The sequence below is a fragment of the Chiloscyllium plagiosum genome, unplaced genomic scaffold (assembly GCF_037043375.1).
Source record: "Chiloscyllium plagiosum isolate Xiang-an unplaced genomic scaffold, Cpla_swu_hap1 HiC_scaffold_3, whole genome shotgun sequence".
Lineage (NCBI taxonomy): Eukaryota > Metazoa > Chordata > Chondrichthyes > Orectolobiformes > Hemiscylliidae > Chiloscyllium > Chiloscyllium plagiosum.
This window is the reverse complement of record NW_028270141.1, coordinates 14188499-14210774: the sequence shown is the minus strand read 5'-3', so window position 1 is coordinate 14210774 and position 22276 is coordinate 14188499. Positions and strand designations below refer to the sequence as shown.

At 41.3% G+C, this 22276-nt stretch overlaps 1 long non-coding RNA gene across 1 annotated transcript in view; it reads left to right on the top strand.

Moving 5' to 3' along the window:
• The first annotated feature begins 3434 nt into the window (after positions 1-3434).
• LOC122548617 (uncharacterized) overlaps positions 3435-22276 on the top strand; it is a 71794-nt gene continuing 52952 nt past the window's right edge. Inside the window, exon 1 of the long non-coding RNA XR_006311274.2 lies at positions 3435-3695. This is a non-coding gene — a long non-coding RNA (uncharacterized LOC122548617). The remainder of the gene's footprint in view (positions 3696-22276) is intronic.

Here is a 22276-nt window from a genome sequence, read left to right as displayed (position 1 = left end):
TTCCAATTAAACCTGTTGGACTATAACCTGGTATTGTGTGATTTTTAACTTTGTACATCCCAGCCCAACACCGGCATCTCCGAATCAAATCCAAGAAAGACATAATGAAGAAGGTCCATCATTCCTTTGCCAGCTCTTTGTAAAAGCAATCTAATCAGTCACATTTCCCCAGCTCATTCCCATATCCTTTTTCCTTGATTTTCCCTCATTGAAATATTTATCCAATTTTCTTTTGAAAGACACTATTTGATTCTACAATCACCATTGTTCCATGACATGCCAATTACATCTGTGAATTTTTGTCACTCAGCATTCTGCCATCGGATGTTTTTCATCAAAACCTTTCACAATTTTGAACACCTGGTCTAAACATCCTCTTCAAAAATTTTGTTCTAAGTAAAACAATCCAAGTGTATTTTCTCTCTTCACCTAACTAAGGTCTTTCATCTCTAGTGCCATGATATTTTCCCAGATGATCACTTTTGGGACCTTGTGGAATTTGCCACTTTTGGCAGTATATGGTATTGGGTAAGGATTGTTTGAGGTTATTCACTGCTTCTTAATACCAAGGGTATCAAATTCATTTGTTCAAGCATAACTATTGGAGCCTTAATGAGCTGCTGCAGCTACCTCCAATAGCTAGAGGTGAACTCCTTGTCTCCATCTACAGACTGTATTTACCATCAGTAGAATGGGTGTAGTCAATGTAAAACATACACTAATCCCTTCAGAACCATCACCTCAAACAATAGCACATCTCCATCTTACTGGAGCATGGTACCCAAAAAAGGACACAATGTTTTTACAGTATTTGTATTCAAACTGTGTCTTTAAATTGTCTTCTTGAGCCGGACTGTATGGCTGGAACTTTCCACTCTCTTAAGGGTGGGCAGGCAGGCAGAGGAGCTAAATTGCATGACCACCATCATGGTCTCTGCCTACTACCTGCCCCATCTGCATCCCTGGGGATATTTACTGATTAAAGTAGGCCTCAAGTGGCTCACTTGCTCTTTGGCCAATTAATAACCACTTCAGAGCTTCTTGGTGCCTCTGAGATTTTAGTGGTGCCAACTGTGCAGGCTACCTGAGAAAGCCTGGTGTGCGTTCTGGATGGGATGGGGCAGTTGCTCCCTGTTTGGGCTCCTTGTGCCTAGACAGAAATTCTCCTTGCCCCCCCAAATTATTCCTAACCATGCCTGTTGACATTGGTCTCCCAGGCCCCTCATGGGGCCTGATCCTGAAAGAGTACAGACTTACCTACAAGTCTGGCCTCCATGGTTCCTCCCAGTCCCAGTAGTTCTGCAGGGATGAGAGAGCTGTCAGCCATCTGACTGACCAGCAGCTTCTGGCTGCTCTCCAACAGGTTACCCGTCCTGCAGGATTTAATGGATAGATAATTCCTCCAATTAACTGTTGGCAAAATTGAAGGCATTCATTTCAGTTCCCACTCTGTTCCTTGGCTATTATTAGAGCCTTCTTACAAGCAGCTGTTTGAACTAACCTGGTGGCATTATAACCAACCTCAAAAAGAGCTTTTGACAATATATTCACAGCATTATATTTCCGTCTGCATAACATTGCATGACTTCGCTCCTCCTTAATGCCTTTATTACCTCTAGACTTGATTATGTGTTGCTGGAAAAGCGCAGCAGGTCAGGCAGCATCCAGGGAACAGGAGAATTGACGTTTCAGGCATAAGCCCTTCTTCAGGAAAGAAGAAGGGCTTATGCCCGAAACGTCGATTCTCCTGTTCCCTGGATGCTGCCTGACCTGCTGCGCTTTTCCAGCAACACATTTTCAGCTCTGATCTCCAGCATCTGCAGACCTCACTTTCTCCTCTAGACTTGATTATTCCAATTAACTTTTGGCAGGTCTGTTACACCTTACCGTCCATAAAATTGAAATCATTCAACCTTCTGCAGGCAATATTTTAACTCGATCACATTCCATTCATCTTTCAGCCAGTCCATTGATATACATTGGCTTCCATCAAGCAATACCTTGATTTTAAAATTCTCAGTCTTATTCTGAATCCTTTTATGATGTCTCCTACTCTTTACATCTTTGTAATCTCCTCCAGCACAATATCCTCCGAGATATTGTTATGACCAAGTCTAGAAGACTGTACTATTGCTCTTGTTCCACAACTTCGGGGTCACAACATCCAGTTGCCAAGATGAAAAATTGAATACCTTATCAATATCAGATATTAAAAAAATCAACTAGGATTCCTAATAAACACAATAACTGGTTTATTATCAAAATAAAACCCAGTGAATGAGGACATAAAAATTAGCAATATAGGAATATCAGTGCTTATCTCTCTAAATATCTCCAAAATACACACACACATCAAGAAAATATAAAAGAAACATATCTCTCTGCAGAGATTGACTACCTGAAGAAACACAATTTTGTCAATGGGTTATTTTTGAAGACAAGAGTATAAAACAGGGAATAAACTGAAATCTGATGTTCTGGCATCTATGGTCAAATCAGTGATCAAACACAACTTGCCCAGGAAATACAATATTGAGAGGTTTTTCCAATCACTTTTTCACATGAACAAATAGGCTTCACACTGAACTCAATAAAAGAGTTCTCTGGAATGGGAGAGATCAGCTGGGAAGCCCTTCCTCACAGGACTTTTGTTCTCCAACTGAAGATCAGAGAGCAAAGCATTCTCCATCCAGTCACTGTTCAAAACAGCCTCAATAGGAAACTCCAGTAGAGTAAACAGTTGTGTGATTCCTAGGAAGCCTTGATTTAAAAAGGCCCATCTCCCTACTTCACTTGCCTCCTTTAATGTGATATATAAAATCTCTCTTTGCAAGCTTTCAGTGATTTGACTCAATAGCTCCTCAAGTGACTCCATATTTTATAAGGCTCATGTGAAATGTCTTGGAACACTTTATTACATCAGGGTATCCTGTATTATTATTTCTGCTGTTTGCTTATCAATGAGACTAGCTGTCCAAGGTCTTGGAACTATCTTGGAATTACCTGCTAGTTGTCATCGTTGCATCATGCTTGCCAAGAAGATAACTTTGATATAACTTGTGAAATTGACTGCTTTCAAAACAACAGGACTTAACCTCTCAGCATGGCTTAGTTTTACAGAAGCTCATTAACTCCTTAAAGAATTGTACACTCCATTACAGAATTCAAGTCATAGTCTGCAATCAGGCTTTTTAAAAATGTACTTTAATATTTTCAGTAAATCTCCAAATGGTTAAAAAAACTTGGAATCATCATTTAATTTTACTTCTTGTTTAATAATAAACCATTCTCATTCGTGAGTTGTCACCATGGCAACTGTGCATATCCTTACAATGCTTCACGTAGAAAAGAAAAACTGCATTTTCTTTATTCAAATCAAACCTAGATATGGAGTCTTTAACTCAAATGGTCGGATAACAGACACTGTCCTAGAATCATGACACCGCATCAGTTCACCATCAGACCATGAAGATGGCATAAAAGTGGTACAACATGTTTCTCAGCACGGAATACACAGTACCGAACCCGATCACAGCTTCATCCTATAAAGTGACAAGATAGTGCTCAAATGGAGATCTATATCTTCAATGCAATTCCCTTTCCCTACTTCCCATTCAACTAACCAGCGAGGACAGAAGTGAAGAAATCCATGACTGGGAATCGGATCGCACCTCCCAATAATGCAAGCTTATGAGGTAGTTTTATTTCTGGTGCTATTGATGGTAGCAGTATCACATAGCTGTTGTTAACAGAACTACAGTAATGCCTGGCTCTCTGTAATTAATAGGTTTTACTTCCTGTCCAATGTAAAAGTTAATGGTAAACATTGAATCTATTTACATTGAAATGATCTGCACTGATGTCAACAATGTAATTTATGTCTGTTATGTACATTCAGTGACATCAATTATAAAATCCATTATAGTCTGCAGCCACCTAATTAACGAGAACCTTTTTTAACAACAATTTTAGACCATCAAGGAATTAAAAAGGAATTGATTGACAATGAATAAAAGAACTACTTTCCAAATATGATTTGGAGGTGCCGGTGTTGGACTGGGGTGTACAAAATGGTTGTCACTGGATGAAGGAGCAGCGCTCCGAAAGCTAGTGCTTCCAAATAAACCTGTTGGACTGTAACCTGGCGCTGTGAGATTTTTAACGTTCCAAGTATGACATTTGATAAAAATAGATCTTCTTTCTAAATAGAAATAATTCAATCATATGTATTGTGGATAATGATGAAAGCAATGTATTCCATTATCATCCACATTTGGACTTTAAGTTCTATATTCTGATATTTACCAAGCTGTACTTAAAACCCCTTTGAATTGTCAGGCAGAACCATCCTAACTCTCACTGTCATAGCAACTCAGGAGTTCAATGGATAGATGATAGCTGGCTATTCCTGCTTAAATCAAATTGTCAGAATCAGTCATCCAGGCAATAGATAAGCCTTGGTTTAAACTAGTTGAAAGGACAAACTACATTCTAAGACCATTTCCCATCCTCTGCTGTAGATTGTAAGAAATTGGATCACCACTGTTGAATTAACAACTCCTGCTTGTTATAGGTGATGACTTAGTTCTTTGAGGAGAAAGTGAGGTCTGCAGATGCTGGAGATCAGAGCTGAAAATGTGTTGCTGGAAAAGCGCAGCAGGTCAGGCAGCATCCAGGGAACAGGAGAATCGACGTTTCGGGCATAAGCCCTTCTTCAGGAATGAGAAAAATTTGTCCAGCAGGCTAAGATAAAAGGTAGGGAGGAGGGACTTGGGGGAGGGGTGTCGGAAATGTGATAGGTGGAAAGAGGTCAAGGTGAGGGTGATAGGTCAGACTGGGGTGGGGTGGGAGAGGTCAGGAAGAAGATTGCAGGTTAGGAAAGCGGTGCTGAATTCGATGGATTTGACTGAGACAAGGTGAAGGGAGGGGAAATGAGGAAACTGGTGAAATCCGAGTTCATCCCTTGTGGTTGGAGGGTTCCTAGGCAGAAGATGAGGCGCTCTTCCTCCAACCGTCGTGTTGTTGTGATCTGGCGATGGAGGAGTCCAAAGACCTGCATATCCTTGGTGGAGTGGGAGGGGGAGTTAAAGTGTTGAGCCACAGGGTGGTTGGGTTGGTTGGTCCGGGTGTCCCAGAGGTATTCTCTGAAAGCTCCGCAAGTAGGCGGCCTGTCTCCCCAATATAGAGGAGGCCACATCGGGTGCAGAGGATGCAATAGATGATGTGTGTGGAGGTGCAGGTGAATCTGTGGCGGATATGGAAGTTTCCTTTGGGGCCTTGGAGGGAGGTGAGGGGGGAGGTGTGGGCGCAAGTCTTGCACCTCCTGTGGTTGCAGGGGAAGGTGCCGGGAGTGGAGGTTGGGTTGGTGGGGGGTGTGGATCTGACGAGGGAGTCACGGAGGGAGTGGTCTTTACGGAATGCTGATAGGGGAGGGGAGGGAAATATATCCTTGGTGGTGGGGTCCGTTTGGAGGTGGAGGAAATGACGGCGGATGATGCGCTGTACATGGAGATTGGTGGGGTGGTAGGTGAGGACCAGTGGGGTTCTGTCCTGGTGACGGTTGGAGGGGCGGGGCTCAAGGGCGGAGGAGCGGGAAGTGGAGGAGATGCGGTGGAGGGCATCGTCGACCACGTCTGGGGGGAACTTGCGGTCCTCGAAGAAGGAAGCCATCTGGGTTGAACGTTTTTGGAACTGGTCCTCCTGGGAGCAGATGCGGCGGAGACGAAGGAATTGGGAGAATGCCAACGCCCCTCCCCCAAGTCCCTTCTCCCTATCTTTTATCTTAGCCTGCTGGACAAACTTTCCTCATTCCTGAAGAAGGGCTTATGCCCGAAACGTCGATTCTCCTGTTCCCTGGATGACTTAGTTCTGCCCATTTCATGAATCCTCAGAAATCCAGAAAGGAACATCATGGATGGTTGGAAAGTTAATAGAGAGGATAAGACTTGACAGTTATTTTGTACAAGAAATGGTTGAGCACTGCTGTACATATTATCTGTACACTGATTTCAGAAGATAGAAAGCTTCTGATAATGGCAACAGGCACTTTAATATTATTCCTCCACACAAGCATATGTCTGTCTGGAAATTTACTGAAATGTCTACAAGCTGAAAATGATTAGTGGGAGGTAGTGGTCTCCTTTAGAAAGTAAAAATCGAACACTATTATAGCAATACCAGTATATCATTCATAATCAATATTTGGTCTAATGGACATAGCTCTTTTACCTTCTATCCCATCCTTCCCTTTTGGCTGGATGACCCTGATTGCCATTTTCAGATGCACTCTCCATTTGGTTGTGCGAGGTATTGAGCTGCCAAACCAATGGCTCTGAAATGGAAGAGTGGAAGCCAGTCAAAAAATGGACGAGGATGTTATTAAATAAGATTCCAGATTCAAACAAGTTACCTGTATGTCAATTGGGTCTAAGTTGGATTAAGGATACAATGTTCCTGCCTGAGTCAGATGTATAACTCAATTGCCTTAAGAAAAAGTAAACTAAGTGAAAAAGATAAAAATTAGAAAGAAAATTGAATGATTTTGTTTAACATCACATTTTATTTCTACTAGGACATCTATTAAATTATTCTTTCTGTAAAAGAAATCAAACTAGAGGCTTTATTATCCTTTGGTGTGTACTCAAACTGTCCAGATAAAATTCATGTGTTTGTTATTTAAAAATAAATGGACAAATTGAATTAAAGAGAGCAAAAAAGCAATTTTAATGAAGTACATTGTCTATTGTGAAATTATGAAAGGTGCGAAGGATCTACATTTGCTGATTAATGAAAATATGAATGGATTGAAGAGTGTTGTCACTATCCATACCATCCTTCCATTGCTCAAAGAAAACCGCATCATGAACAGAAATGAATGAATAAGCCCCAATGTTTCGATTTGTCATTTGTTAACATCTTTGGTTGAGTTAACTTTGCAGTGTAACACAAATATCTAGCATCAATGAATATCCACATTTTGTCTCTGTTTGTAGAATCTGGATATCAGATTCCTTACATACAGTAATCAGGAATTTGGAATTATAAGCAGAATTCAAAACCTGCATTTTGTAATTTGGAATTTTGCTCTTGACACAATGCAATATGTAAGAATAAATACATGGGTGGAAATTGTATATGAGAACGTAAGAACTAGGAGCAGGAGTAGGCCCTCTGGCCCACCAAGCCTGCTCTGCCCCTCAATAAGATCATGGCTAATCTTTTCATGAGCTCAGCTCCACTTACCTGTGTTTTCATCATATCCCTTAATTCCTTTATTTATCAAAAAAGTATCTACCTGAGTTTTAAAAACGATTACTGAAGTAGCATCAACTACTTCCCTGGGCAAGGAATTCCACAGATTAACAACCCTCTGGGTGAAGAAGTCCCTTCTCAGTTCAGTTCTAAACCTGCTCCCTCTAATCTTGAGGCCATGCCCTCTTGTCCTAGTCTTACCTACCAGTGGAAACATCTTATCTATTTCTATTTTATCGATTCTCTTCATAATTTTATATTTTCTATAAGATTCCCCCCTCATTCTTCTGAATTCCAATGAATACAATCCCAATCTATTCAGTCCCTCCTCATAAATCAATCCCCTCCATTCCAGAATCAACCTAGTGAACCTCCTCTGCACCCGCTCCAGTGCCAGTACATCCTTTCTCAAGGAAGGAGACCAAATCTGCACACAGTACTCCAGGTGTGGCCTCACCAGCACCTTGTACAGCTGCAACATTATCTCACTGCTTTTAAACTCAATCCTTTTAGCAATACAGGGCAAAATTCCATTTGCCTTCCTAATTACCTGTTGCACCTGCAGACTAACCTTCTATGATTCATGTACAAGGACACACAGGTGTCTCTGCTCAGCAGCATGATATTACTTTTTACCATTCAAGTAATAATCTATTTTGTTATTATTCCTACCAAAATGTATGACTTCACATTTCCTAACATTGTATTCCATCTGCCAGACCTTTGCTCACTCACTCAATGTATCTATGTTCCTCTGCAAAGTTTCACAGTCCTCTGCATACTTTGCTCTGCCACTCATCTTAGTGTCATCGGCAAATTTTGACACCGTATATGTTGTCCCCAACTCCAAATCATCTATATAAATTGTAAATAATTGCAGTACCAACACCGATCCCTGAGGCACACCACTAGTCACTGATTGCCAGCCAGAATAGCACTCATTTATCCCCACTCTTTGCTTCCTGTCAGTCAACCAATCCTCTATCCATGCTAATACTCTCCCCCTAACACCATGCATCCTTCTCTTATGAAGCAGCCTCATGTGCAGCACCATATGGCTGGGTCTTAGATTTATAACCAACGCTATGCGGGGCTTATAAGTGTGACCTTGAATTGGAAAACTAGCAAGCAGCCCAAAATTGAACCTCAGACCTCATAATCATTATTTGTTGAGCTGTAGTGATGCTAAGTTGTGTCCTGTATTCGTGGAAGTGACAATCAGTGATTGGGATTTAGGAGTATCAGGGAGTTGAATTCAGCCTTGCTACTTCACATGGTTCCATAAAAATATTGAAGTAAACAGATACATTTTGGTGGCTACCTCTGCTGAGTTATCAGGGCTGTTGAAGAATCCTGAGCCAGCATTAATCATTGGAATCAAATTCAGAAGAGGGTGTGCACTGTTGGTGGGTGCTCCATTTACATAGGGAAAAGACCAGTCAATTGGTTTAAGCAGATTACAGGGACAGCCCAATATCGGGTTGAACTTCATTCAGGTGTCCATGGGCATAAGATGGTGGTCCCCAGAATTGAGTGATTGAGGTTCAATTTCTATGAGATAGTCTGCTCATCAGACTTTCGATAGAAAATAGTTTTTTTTTCTAATTCAAATCAATGATACTTCCTCAAAAGTAATTTAAAATAGCCTGAAGCTGTTCAGTATTAGGGGTGGTAGACAGGGAATGTAAAACCAATCTGAACTGATTTACAAATTCCTAACGTTCACAAAAATGCAAGACCTATAAAGTCCAGAGTTTATAACCTGCAGCAATAAGCTTTTATTTCACCATATAGTGCAGCTGAAATAAACTGGGTACTGTCTTTGGGAAAATGTGTGGAATATCAGGTTAAAATTTTCGCATCAGTTTTATGATGCATTGATACTAGAAGCATCCTTTACTATCCAAGGATATGCATAGGAAATCATAGATCATTGTGCTCAATTGTTAGTGTCTGTGAATGGAATATTGTGCGAATTCGACTTGTTCTTTACTGATTGCTGCTTCTGATAGGATAGGCTTGTTATCAGAATGCATTTTCAAAATGTCATTATTTTTGAATACAACCCTGTTATGTATCAGCACTCTGTGAGGGTCCAATTAATTTCAGACTTGACAAATCTATTCCTTCCTCTCATTTTTGTACACTAGATTTACAAAACACTTTACACTGTCAGAGCTTTGAGTTATTTTGATTTATTATTGGGTTACTTGAAAACACAAGCTTTTGGATCCTCTCTCCTTCTTCAAGGCTGGCACAAGAGAAGACATCTGAAACAGAATTTTCTCTCACAAGCACCTGAAAAAAGAGCAAGGCTCCAAAAGCTTGTGTTTTCAAATAAACCTGTTGGACTGTAACCCTGACGTTGTGTGATTTTTGATCTTGTCCAACCCAGTCCAGCACTGGCACCTCCACATCATGATTTATTATTGTCCCATGTACCTGAGTACAGTGAAAAGTTTTTTTTTAGCAGAACAAGCAGATCATAACATACAAGGACATACAGATCATAGGGTGTTTAGGCAGAGCAAGGCATACAAGGTTATGGCAGCACAGGAGATGCACAAAGCAAGATCAACATTAGATTCAAAATTAGAGAGGCCCATTCAGTAGTCTAATAACAGCTGGGAAGAAAACTCTAGAGAACATTCTAATAGGTTGATGCATTTCAAAGATTACTGTTTGCTTATCGATGACATTAGAATGACAGGGAATTGTGATTGCATTTCAAAGTACACTTGACTGCGGCAGTTCCTCACTCCTCATTGTTTATGCCCTCAGGGCTCATGTTTGGACTAAAACAAACAATTTCCTAACTCAAGTGACCGCTAAAATCCAATGTCTGAAAGGCATTTTTAATTCATATCAAGATTGATACACTTCTCCACATGAAATGTTTTCCCATCATGGAGAGTTTGATTTAGAGGAAAGTGAAATTCAGATCATTGTCACCCCTTCAGGTGTACTGTGTCCAGTTCCTTATAGGAAGGCTGTTATTAAGATGGAGAGAGTTCAGGAAAGATTTATCAAGATGTTGCTGGAAGTAGTGGGTTTGAGTTGTAAGGATATGCTGGATAAGTTTGGACTCTTTTCACGGGAGTGTAGGAGGCTAAGGGGTGACTGTATAAAGGTTTGTAAAATCATGAGGAGTTTAGATAAGGTGAATAGCAGGTATCTTTTCCCTAGGGTGGGGGATTTCCAGACTAGGGGACATATTTTTTAGGTGAGAGAAGAAAAATTTAAAAAGGACATAAGGAGCAACGTTTTTACACAGAGTGGTTAGCATGTGGAATGAATATCCAGAGGAAATGGGAGATGAGTGTACAATTACAATGGTTAAAAGATAAGTACATGAATAAGAAAGAATTGAAGAGTTATATGCCAAGCGCAGACAAGTGGGAGTAGTTTCATTTGAGATTATTGTCGGCATGGACTAGTTGGACCGAAGGGTCTGTTTCCTTACGGTATGACTCCATGATTCTATAATTGCATGATTCTTTGTGGTTCCAACAGTAGATACGAGTGACATTGCAAGGTATGGGGAGTGAATGGAAGTCATATTTGTGACTCTGCAGCCAATAAAACGTTGAATGAACCACAAAATACAGTTGCCTTATTTCGTATTAAATACCACCTCTTACTCAAACCTATTTTTTTTCTTGACTCTCTAAGTCTATTATTTCCCTTATATAAGTTTTCAAAGTATGCCACGGCCCATCAGCTAGGATTTTCATAAATAAGGAAAAGACATTGTAAATTAGTTTTCTTCTTAGAATTGTAGAACTATATAATACTTCCAGCTCATTGAGTCAGAACTGAAAAAAAAACTCTTACATTTTTTATTTTATTCATTCACAGGACAAGGGTGTTGCTGGTTAGACCAGCATTTATTACCCATTCCTAAATGCCCAGAGGGCAGTTAAGAGTCAACCACATTGCTTTGAGTCTGAAATCACATGTAGGCCAGACCAGATAAAGATGGCAATTTCCTTCCCTAAACATCATTAGTGAACCAGATGGATATTTCCAATAATCTGAAACTTGAAAGGGTTCAGAAAAGATTTACAAGGATGCTGCCAGGGTTGGAAGATCCGAGCTACAGGGAGAGGCTGAACAGGCTGGGGCTGTTTTCCCTGGAGCGTCAGAGGCTGAGAGGTGACCTTATAGAGGTTTACAATATTATGAGGGGCACGGATAGGGTAAATAGGCAAAGTCTTTTCCCTGGGGTCTGGGAGTCCAGAACTAGAGGGCATAGGTTTAGGGTGAGAGGGGAAAAATATAAAAGAGACCTAAAGGGCATCTTTTTCACGCAGAGGGTGGTACGTGTATGGAATGAGCTGTCAGAGGAAGTGGGGAAGCTGGTAAAATTGCAACAGTTAAGAGGCGTTTGGATGGTTATGTGAATAGGAAGGGTTAGGAGGGATATGGGCCGGGTGCTGGCAGGTGGGACTAGATTGGGTTGGGATATCTGGTCGGCATGGACGGGTTGGACCAAAGGATCTGTTTCCATGCTGTACATCTCTATGACTCTAATCAACAACAGATGCATAGTTATCATTAGATTCTTAATTCCAGATATTTACTGAATTCAAATTCCACCATCTGCTGTGGCAGGATTTGAACCTGGGTCCCCAGAACATTACCTGGGTCTCTGGATTAACAGAGACAATACCGCAAGGCCATTGCCTCTCCTGTACTAGTCTGTACTCAGCCCACTTTCCAGCATATGGCCCATAGACTTGAATGTTATGACATCTTAAGTGCTCATCCAAGTACATTTTAAAATTTGTTTGGTTTCCTGCTTCAAATAGCTTATCGGGCAGTACACTCCAGATTCCTACTGCCCTCTGGGTGAAAATATTTTTCCTCAAATCCCCTCTAAACCTCCTACTTTCACTCAAAACGTTATGTCTCCTTGTTACTGACACTTGAAATAGGGAGAACAATTGCCTTCTATCTATGCCCCTCATAACCTTTTATCCTTCATGGAGTCATAGAATCCCTCCAGTGTGGAAAGAGACCATTTGGCCCATCAAGTCTACACCGGCCCTGTGAAGAGCATCCCACCCAGATCCCCATCCTGTTCCCGTAACCCCACACTTTTTTAACCATGGAGAAAGTAAGGACTGCAGATGCTGGCGAGTCAGAGTCAAGAAAGTGTGGCGCTGGACAACCACAGCAGGTCAGGCAGCATCTGAGGAGCAGGGGAGTCAATGTTTCGGGCATAAACCCTTCATCAGAAATTGGAGGTGGAGGGAAGGGAAAGAGAGATAAATGGGAGGGTGGGGGTGGGGCTGGAGGGAAGGTTGGTGGGAAGGCTGAAATACAATCACAATCCCCTGTCATTCTAATGTCATCGATAAGCATACAGTAATTTTGGACAAGATCAAAAATCACACGACACCAGGTTATAATCCAACAGGATTATTTGAAAACACAAGTTTTCAGGTGCTTGTGAGAGAAAATTCTATGTCAGATGTCCTCTCTCATGCCAGCATCTGAAGAAGGAGGGAGGCTCCAAAAGCTTGTGTTTTCAAATAACCCAATAATAAATCAAATCTCAGACAGTGTTAAGATGGGGGTTAACTGTGATAGGTCAGTGAGGAAGGTGGAGCAGATAGGTCAATGACACAATGCTGAGTTGCAGGGTGCATCTGGGGTCATAGAATCCCTCCAATGTGGAAACAGGCCCTTCAGCCCAACAAGTCCATACTGATCAGAATACCCACCCAGACTCATTCCCCTACATTTACCCCTGACTAATGAACTTAACCTGCACATCCCTGAACACTATGGACAATTTAGCACAGCCAATCCACCTAACTTGTACATCTTTGGACTGTGGAAGGAAACCAGAGCACCCGAAGGAAACCCATGCAGACACGGGGAGAATGTGCAAACTCCACACAGACAGTCACCCACTGCTGGAGCCGAACCCAGGTCCCTGGTGCTGTGAGGTAGCAGTGCTAACCACTGAGCCACCATGCTACCCAACATATAAGGTGGGGGAAGGGGAGATTTGGAACGTAGTGAAGTCAATGTAGATTCCATGCGCTTGAAGGGTCCCAAGGCTGAACATATGGGGTTCTTCCTCCAGTTGGTTTTGATTTGGCGTTGGAGGAGGCCCAGGACTTGGCACAACTGTACCAACCCACCTAGCGTGCCCATCCTTAAACACTCCAGTCAATTTAGCATGGCCAATCCACCTAACCTGCACATCTTTGGACTGTGGGAGGAAACTGGAGCACCCAGAGGAAACCCGAACAGACACTGGGTGAATGTGCAAACTCCACTCAGTCAGCTAAGGCTGTAATTCAACCCAGGTCCCTGGCACTGTGAGGCAGCAGTGGTAACAGTTGAGCCACCATGCCACCCTTATTATGATTATTTCCTGACTACGCCAATGAGTGTCATCATTCAAGTCTTTCCATGGTGTGTGAGCTACAATAATAAACAACATGAGATTTGAAGAGAATTTCTACTCATTAAGATTACATTAGTCTGAGAGGAGTTCATCTTTTTTATGCAAAGTAGATGTACAACTATGATAGATTGGAGCTACTTAAGACTATACCACTCCACAGTAAATGTGAAGCCAACAAATTTGGCAGCCTGCCAACTTCCTGCCTTTTCAAAGCAGGTAGATGTCAGTTAGTCAGAAACAATGAAGCACAGTTTTGGCATCAAATGCTTTTTTTTCATTCATTGGTTCCGCTGTGGTAATTATGTCATTTTCTAAAGGTTCTTTGTCTTAAATGTGTAATTAAGTAAAACCTTAGCAATAGGTTAAAAGGCATTCGTCAGAACTTATAGTTACTTTTCAAATGAGGTTTTTGTTCTTCACCTGAGAAAATGTTTCGAATGATATGACCGGCTATTCAGTTAACTTTCAAGGGCAAAGGGGTTAAAGCCAATCTTTCCGATCTCGGGGTTATATATTAACAGACTGAAACTGCACATTACATTTCCCAGTCTTCACCTCTGCCCCCACTTGATGGACTAACAGATTGCCATGTAGCGCAAAGTTAATAGAATAATTAACCCTCAATTGAGAAAATTATAGCTGTGCTGTGATTCAATAATGAAATGCGCTAATTGGATTCCTCAACATTTTGATGCGGATACCCATGCTCAGGTGAGTCACTGACACAGTGAGTGAGATAATAATTTCAAAGGAAGTGTTCACTACCGCAATGAAAAGCAGTAAACCTTCAGTGTGAAAAGCAGTAGATTATTTAATAATGAGAATGTCACAGTGATTGATGCATTGATGCAATCCAACTCATTTCACACTATTGAATTCTATGTTTGTATCAAAATGGGAAAAAGCCAATCAAACATGGCTCCTCTGAAAGTGCTCATGCTTCAGACTGGAATTGATAGGGTTATGGAGCTGCACAGCATGGAAACAGACTCTGCGCTCCAACTTGTCGATGCCAACCAGATATCCAAAATAAATCTATTCCCAATTGCCAACATTTGGCCCGTATCCCTCTAAACCCTTCATATCTACGTACCCACCCAGACAATTGAGCTATCATGATATCCAATAGTGTAAAATATCTATGTATTTTTATTTAGCAATTTTCCTAATCATTTCCAAAACATTGAAAATTCTCCTTGTCTACCTTTGCACATGGGAAATTCTGTGGGCTTATAATGTAGACTAGCCCAAGTCAAGTCTGTCTGTTAACAAAGCTAAGATACCTCCCACCCTCATGTTAAATACCATGGAAACAAATTACAATTAAGGATACACAGGATTTCTGTTCAGGCAGGATGTCTGACTGAAAAGTTGAGAAACCAACTACTTTTGTACGTTGAATGCTACTGCGACCCTTAAAGAATTGAAAAACCTGTGTGGGTTTCAGATTAATATTAAAGTTGTAGCGTACTGTTATTATTCAGTTATGTAGTACATGTGCTCCAGGCTGTAAAACAAAATACTCAGCAGGCCAATAAAAATGAAATGTCGCCTGACATGTTTCAGGGAGTAGGGAAGGTAACTGAGGATAGCAGGGAGTGTGAAGCAGAAACCAGTCTGGAAAAGTTCTGAATAAGGCCACCATGGCTGTGTATGATCTGTTGTGCTTACTGACTTCAAGGACCTTTCTTCAAAGTGTTCTGATGTATTTGAAAGTTCGCAGCATTCAGGATCGCTTGATTTCGCTTTTGTCCACAGTCATCAGACGAGAGTGACATCTTGAAAGCCTCAGAAGATTAAATAGCAAAGCTCAGTCGGAAGCTAAAAAGAAAGGGCCAGGTCGGCCATTAAGGAGCAGGTCCTTTCTTGTCTATGAAAGAGCTTTCAAGGAGCACTATTGGAAGCAGAAGGCCTGATAAAGAATACAATGAGGGGGAGAAAAGGAGAACCCAGAGTGGAACCAGAGGGAGGGGGCTCTGTGAATGAGGGATTAGTGCAGCTTCTCAGCAAAGAATGGGGAATCCTAGTTGAGATGAAAATGAGGTATTACTGTTTGGGAGAATTTGGTTCATTGAGCAGTAACAATATATGTTGGAGCGGACAGGGGAGACTTGACATTGCACACCACTAAGCAATGTTGACCCTCAACATTGGCCATATTAAAACTGTTTTATTTAAGTTCTTTAGGATATTTACATTAAAATATCTAATTGGACTGTTTGAATATTGTTTTGCAATGTGACAGTTCATTCCACTACACACATTCATAGTTAAAACATTGCTCACTTCAGACTTTCTCCATAACTAATTTAAAGAGAAACCTACACATAAACATATAAATGTCATCTGTTGAAGTTACTCAAATTTGAGCTGTGTAAATGCAGAAGCATCTCCTATTCAGTTAGAAGCAATGTGTGAAGGATCCCATTTCAAAAAAACAATCTTGTTACTTCGAGTAGCATCAATTCTTTTGTTTCAATATAAACAGGAAGTATCTGCTGAGTGAAGTGGAAGATATTACACCCATGCTCTTCAACATAGTAACCATGATGCCAGTTGGCAGTGCAGAGCTATGTTTACCTTGTTTCCTGCAGGAATAAGAAGGGCATACTTGAATAAATTATTTTACCTCTCTGCCATGTACATTCTAAGTCAAGATGTGAGCTATTTGGAGATTAATGCCGTTTGCAGGATGCATCAAGGCAAGAGTTAATAAGTGTGGATAAATATTTACAATTATAGTTCAATCAAATTTGGGAGCTATGTGGAAACCTTTCTTTGGGACAGAGGAGATGATAAATGGTCTGTGGAAAGTGCAGATTCAATAGACAAAACAGCCATTCCTCTTCCAATCTTTATTCTGACACCTGGCAGAGAGCTGGGAGCATCCTATCTATCTGCCCTCTACCCAAGTGAATGGCATTTTACAAATGCCACATTTACTAGATTTATGTCTTTCATTGAAACAGTGAACTCTGACATGCTGATGTGTCTGGGCTCCTGATTACTTTGTTACCAATTCTATTATAAACATAATTGCATTGTTGACCCACATATTTATAGAGTACTAGGGAACGCCATGGTTTTTCCTGGTGGTCAGTTCGGAAACATAGGCGTTGCTCAACACTTTGTGTCCTGTAAGTTTTCTTTTATTCTTTCATGTGCTGTGAGTATTACTGGCTAAACCAACATTGCTCATCTCTGATTGTCCTTGAGATGATGATATTTAACTGCCTTCCTGAGCAGCTGCAGTATTATCTGATGTAGATTCACAAATGTTAGCGCAAAAAGAGTTCCAAGAGTTTGATCAAAGTCAGGATGTTGCATGACTTAGAGTCATAGAGTCATAGAGATGTATAGCATGGAAACGGACCCTTTGGTCCAACTCAGCTATGCTGACCAGATATCCTAAATTAATCAAACTTGTAGGTAGTGGTGTTCCCATATGTTTGTTTCCCGGATCCTTCCAGGTGGTTGCTGTTGTGGGTTTGGGAAGTGCTGCATAAAGAGACATGGATTGCTGTGGTTCATCTTGTATATGGTGCATAGAATTGGCAGACTGCATTAATATTGGAGTTTAAGATGGTGGGTAGGGTGCCAACTAAGCAGGCTTCTTTGTCCGGGATGATGCTGAGTTTCTTGAATGCTGCAGGAGCTACATTTATCCTCAAAGGTGGAAGGTATGCTGTAGTTCACAGTATCGGGCAGCATCCATGGAGTGAAAGCAAGCTAATGTTTCAAGTCTAGGTGACCCATCATCGGAGCTATTTTTCACCATACCTCTTGACCTTCTCTCTGAGGCTGAGCGTATTATCCTCAACATAGGACACAGCTTCATACCCTTATGCCCCCTCCTGCCACTTAATGAATTTTGGGCTTGCCCAGCACTAATGAAGAGTCATCTAGACTTGAAACATTAGTTTGCTCTCTCCTCATGGATGCTGGCTGAGTTACTGTGATTTCCAGCTTTATTTTGCTTTCACCACAGATTCCAGCATCTGCAGTAATTTGCCCCTTTGGTATTCCATCACACCCCTGACTTGTGCCTTGTATGTGGTGGAGCAACTTTGTTGAGGCAGGAGGTATATGCTGTAGCATTACTAGTCTTTCACCTGTTGTTATATCAGCAGTCATCAACAGATGACGCAGTTAAGTATCTGATCGATAGTAACACCCACAACATGGGAATTTAATGATACCAATCCAGGGAGATGATTAAAATGTCTCTTGTTAGACATGACCATTGCCTGGCACATGTGTGACACAAATGTCATTGAATATTATTTAATAATTCTGAGAGAGTTCAAAAATAATTGTGGGCATTTATTTGTACCAATTTGCTTTTTATTGTTATTTGTTTTCAGTTTTATTACATTCTGCAAGTTTGTTTGTTAAAATGTTTCTCCTGTTTGCTTTTGTGGTAATCATGATTTGGAGATGCTGGTGTTGGACTGGGGTGTACAAAAGTAAAAATCACACCACACCAGGTTATAGTCCAACAGGTTTATTTGGAAGCACTAACTTTCGGAACTCTGCTCCTTCATCAGGTGGCTGTGGAGTCCACAATGAAGGAGCAGTGCTCTGAAAGCTAGAGCTTCCAAATAAACCTTTTGGACTATAACCTGATGTTGTGTGATTTTTAATGTGGTAATCATAGCTATGGTCAGCGCAGAGAAGCAACTTTAAGTAGGAAACAGATTTCAGATTTTTTAAAAAAATGATTTATTAGACAACAGGATTCTCACCAGGCCCCAAAAATCTGGTATACTCACACCATAACCTTCACAGGAGGCCAGCAGAAGGACCAGAAACGAAATTGTCTCCTATAAGCGGTGAGAATCTTTTATTGACCTTTCCTATTGACTCACCTGGCCAAGCCTGTAGCTGTAATAAGAATAGCAATCATTGTAGGATCTGTGGTGACCTAAGACCAGGGAAATACTGCTGCTACAATCCATGCCCTCAACCCACAAATTGTATGATGGAGGTATAATGACTTACGTAAAGGAAACCAACTGGGCAGGATATGGAAATGAAATCTAGCTGGATGTTCACACGAGGGACTGAACTTTTGCCTATGATCTAATTTAAAAAAAATATGTAATTGACTTTTAAGTGGACTTCAGGAGCAATAGAATCTCTACAGTGTGGAAGCAGGCCATTCAGCCCATCAAGTCCACACTGCCCCTCCGGAGAGCATCCCATCCAGACTCTATCCCTGTCACCCTGAGTTTCCTATGGCCAATCCACCTGACCTGCACATCTTTGGACTGTGGGAAGGAAGCTGGAGCACCTGGAGGAATCTCACACCGACACAGGGAGACAGTCGCCAGAGGGTGGAATCAAACCTGAGCCCCTGGCCTTGTGAAGCAGCAGTGTTCATCACTGAGCCACCATGACACACATAAAGGTGATATGTAGACTGGCTGAATCTGAGAATTTCCCCTCAACCCCCCTCCCCTCAACAATTTTGATGAGGTCAGCAGTGGGGTATTTTGGCAGATGCACTTATGTTGAAATATATCCAATTAGGAGTTTTCAGGTCGTTCCTCATCATTCATGGTATCACAGATACTTGGCTTTTTGCTAATACTGCTCCATTCTAGGACACACACCAGGGTTAATTTTACATCTGACTTCTCATCTGTGTATGAAGGTGCCTTACTTCACCCCTGAGTAATCCCTACAGTAATACATCCGGGGATCCAAGAGTTCACCAAGATAGGCCAAATCTGTATCCCACTACTTTGCTATTGTCCTTACATGTAAACAATTTCATGCAGGACATATGTGTGGTTAATTTTGCACAAAGCACTGGGAGTGGGGGCAAGTTTTGAATCGTGCCTTGCTTCTGACAGCCAACCTTATTTGACACGTGAATTGCAGTCCTTGCACACACAGGATGCTTCAAGACAACTTGCTGACTGCCGTTAAAGGAGAAGCTATTTGAGGGTGAATACTTAGTCTGTGTTTTGATCAGGAGGCAGGAAGGAGACGGGAGCAGAGATTATCACTGCTAGAAAACTGCTATTTCTGATTCATGTATATTTTTAATATAAAAGTCATGGCATGTGTAGGCAGAACACAAAGAGAATTTCAGCCTGGCATGATTCAAACTGCAGTGGGAGCATATTGAAGCACTGGCTTTGAAGTTTAACATAGTACAACATTCCCTCTTTTCTTTTTGCCCTTAAGATAAGCTTTAAAAAAGCTAGGGATAATTTTTGTCACAACTTATTGACCTGACAAATTCCTCTGTGTTTCTCTGAGCGCAATTAGTGGCCATTCCAACGGAATTCCTGTAGGAAATTCACCCTGAGGCATTAGGTAATTTAAAGGGTTTTCTTTTTTTGTCTGTCAACATTGGATAATGCAGTCCTGGATCCCAGCAAACAAAAAAAAATGTAAAGAAGGTTTGGTGCATGAGGAATGTTAAGCTGCACAGAGGTTGTGAGCTTTGTTTTTGGAGCTCTCATTCTGGAGGAGGTGAGGATAGATTATAATTGCACCACGAGTCTTGAACAGAGAACCCCTGTAGGTAGAGTGGGCCTTTCAATCTTCTGATCAACGGACCCGAAACAAGAATGCAGGAGGGCTGCTTTCCCACGTTCTTTGACAGTTCAGTCCTGAAGATAGCGTCCTTTCAGATCTCACTTGCACTTCTTTTGTGCTGTTAGAAAAATGAATAATTTGTCCTCCTCTTTTGATATGCAGTCAGATTTCATCTACGAAAAGAGACCAGTCTCTTGTGTATTCAGTTTTCAGGCTTCCTATCTTGATAAAATGATTCTCTTTCAGTAAGGAGCATTTTTTAACCAGTGACATTTACTCTTGAATCACAGCATAACAGTCAGACCCAATCAGCTCATCTGACACCACAATTATTTCAAAACAAGAGTGTCAATGCACCATATAATCGGAATTTACCCCATCTTACTACAGAATTCAACCATAGCCCTCGGATTTTCATATTTTTCACAGTGATATTTGACATTGTTATGGTGGTAATTTTTCTTTACTTCAAAGTAGTCTGATCTGATTAAAATAAACTATGATGTTCCCATTAATCCCCAGAAGTGTGATGCTGTTAATTACACCTAATTTGTATTATTTATTTTGATTTTTAAGGCAAAATTCAGTTTTCCTTGTTTTCGTTTGATAAACTCAAGCAAGATTTGTATCAAAACGATGACATGGTAACATTCCATTCAGCCTAACCACCTCCCACATGCTCATCTGTTGTATGAGAAATATTCCCATCTTGTCCTATTCTGATGTCTCTTTACACCCCTTTCCTCCATCCATCTAATTTGTTAAACACTGCCATTGACTGCATTTTACTATTTTCTTAAGGCAAGATGCTGCTATATAATTCCCACTTCGTCAGGCATTACTTTAAGTCCCAGAACTTTTTGGGGCAGGATTCACGCCAGCTTGATGCCTCACACAGTTGAATTGCATCTTGCACAATCTTCAGAGTTTTATCTTCACTACTCAGGTTCAGCAGTGAGGCGTGATCATGAACACTTGGGATGGGAGAGCATGTTGCTGAACAGTTCTTCACTGAGCATTGAAGCCTTCAAGACAAAATGAAGGGAAGAAAATTCTGGGACTCTACATACTAAAAGAGATTAATAACTCATGAGCATAGAGCCCCTACAATGTGGAAGCAGGTCATTCAGCCCATCAAGTCCACACTGACCCTCCAAAGAGCATCCCACCCAGTCCTTCATTGCCCATGGCTAATCCACCTAACCAAATATACTTGGGGATTCTATGGGCAATTTAACCAATCCATCTAGCATGCAGGAGGAAACTGATGCATTCGGAGGAAACCCACGCAGACACAGGAAGAACATGCAAGCTCCACACAGATAGCTGTCCGTGGCTAGAATTGAACGCAGGACCTTGGCGCTGTGAGGCAGCAGTGCTAGCCACTGTGCTACCCTGTTAGTGGTGCATTGCTGCAGTATAGAGGGCAAGATGCAAGTCTGAGTCCAACCCTCTGCACACAGCAAAGTTTTAGATATCAAACTCAAGTCAAAACGGAGAGAGAGTCATCACCCTGGTGCAGGTAACTTGTCAGGAAGGACTGTCAGAGATCTTGAAACTATTCAAGATCTGCCCTCATACAACTTTTTGCAATGAATCATAGAATGGTACAGGCAAAGCACTGGCATCCGTTTACCTTTATGCCCGACTTACCACAAGTGAGGAATAATGCAAAGCTGAAGAGTCAGCCTGGGGGCTAGCAGACATCATGCCTCAAGATGAAAAGGTTCCAGGATTCAGTCACAGTCTGTCCTGAGTAAATTAACTCGGTTGGAGTTGGTGCTCTACAGTTGGACTCAGTTCCTTGAGTGCAGTTTTAGTCTCCCTGTCTGAGGAAGGATGCTCTGGCTATGCATAGAGTGCAATGAAGATTTAGCACACTGATTCCTGTGTTATCACTACTGAGGCACAACAACACCTCTTCTTCCTCAGGAGGCTCAGGAAATTTGACATGTCCATAAGGACCCTCACCAACTTTAATCTATGCATAATAGAGAGCATCCTATCCAGAAGCATCACAGCTTGGTACGGCAACTGCTCTATCCAAGA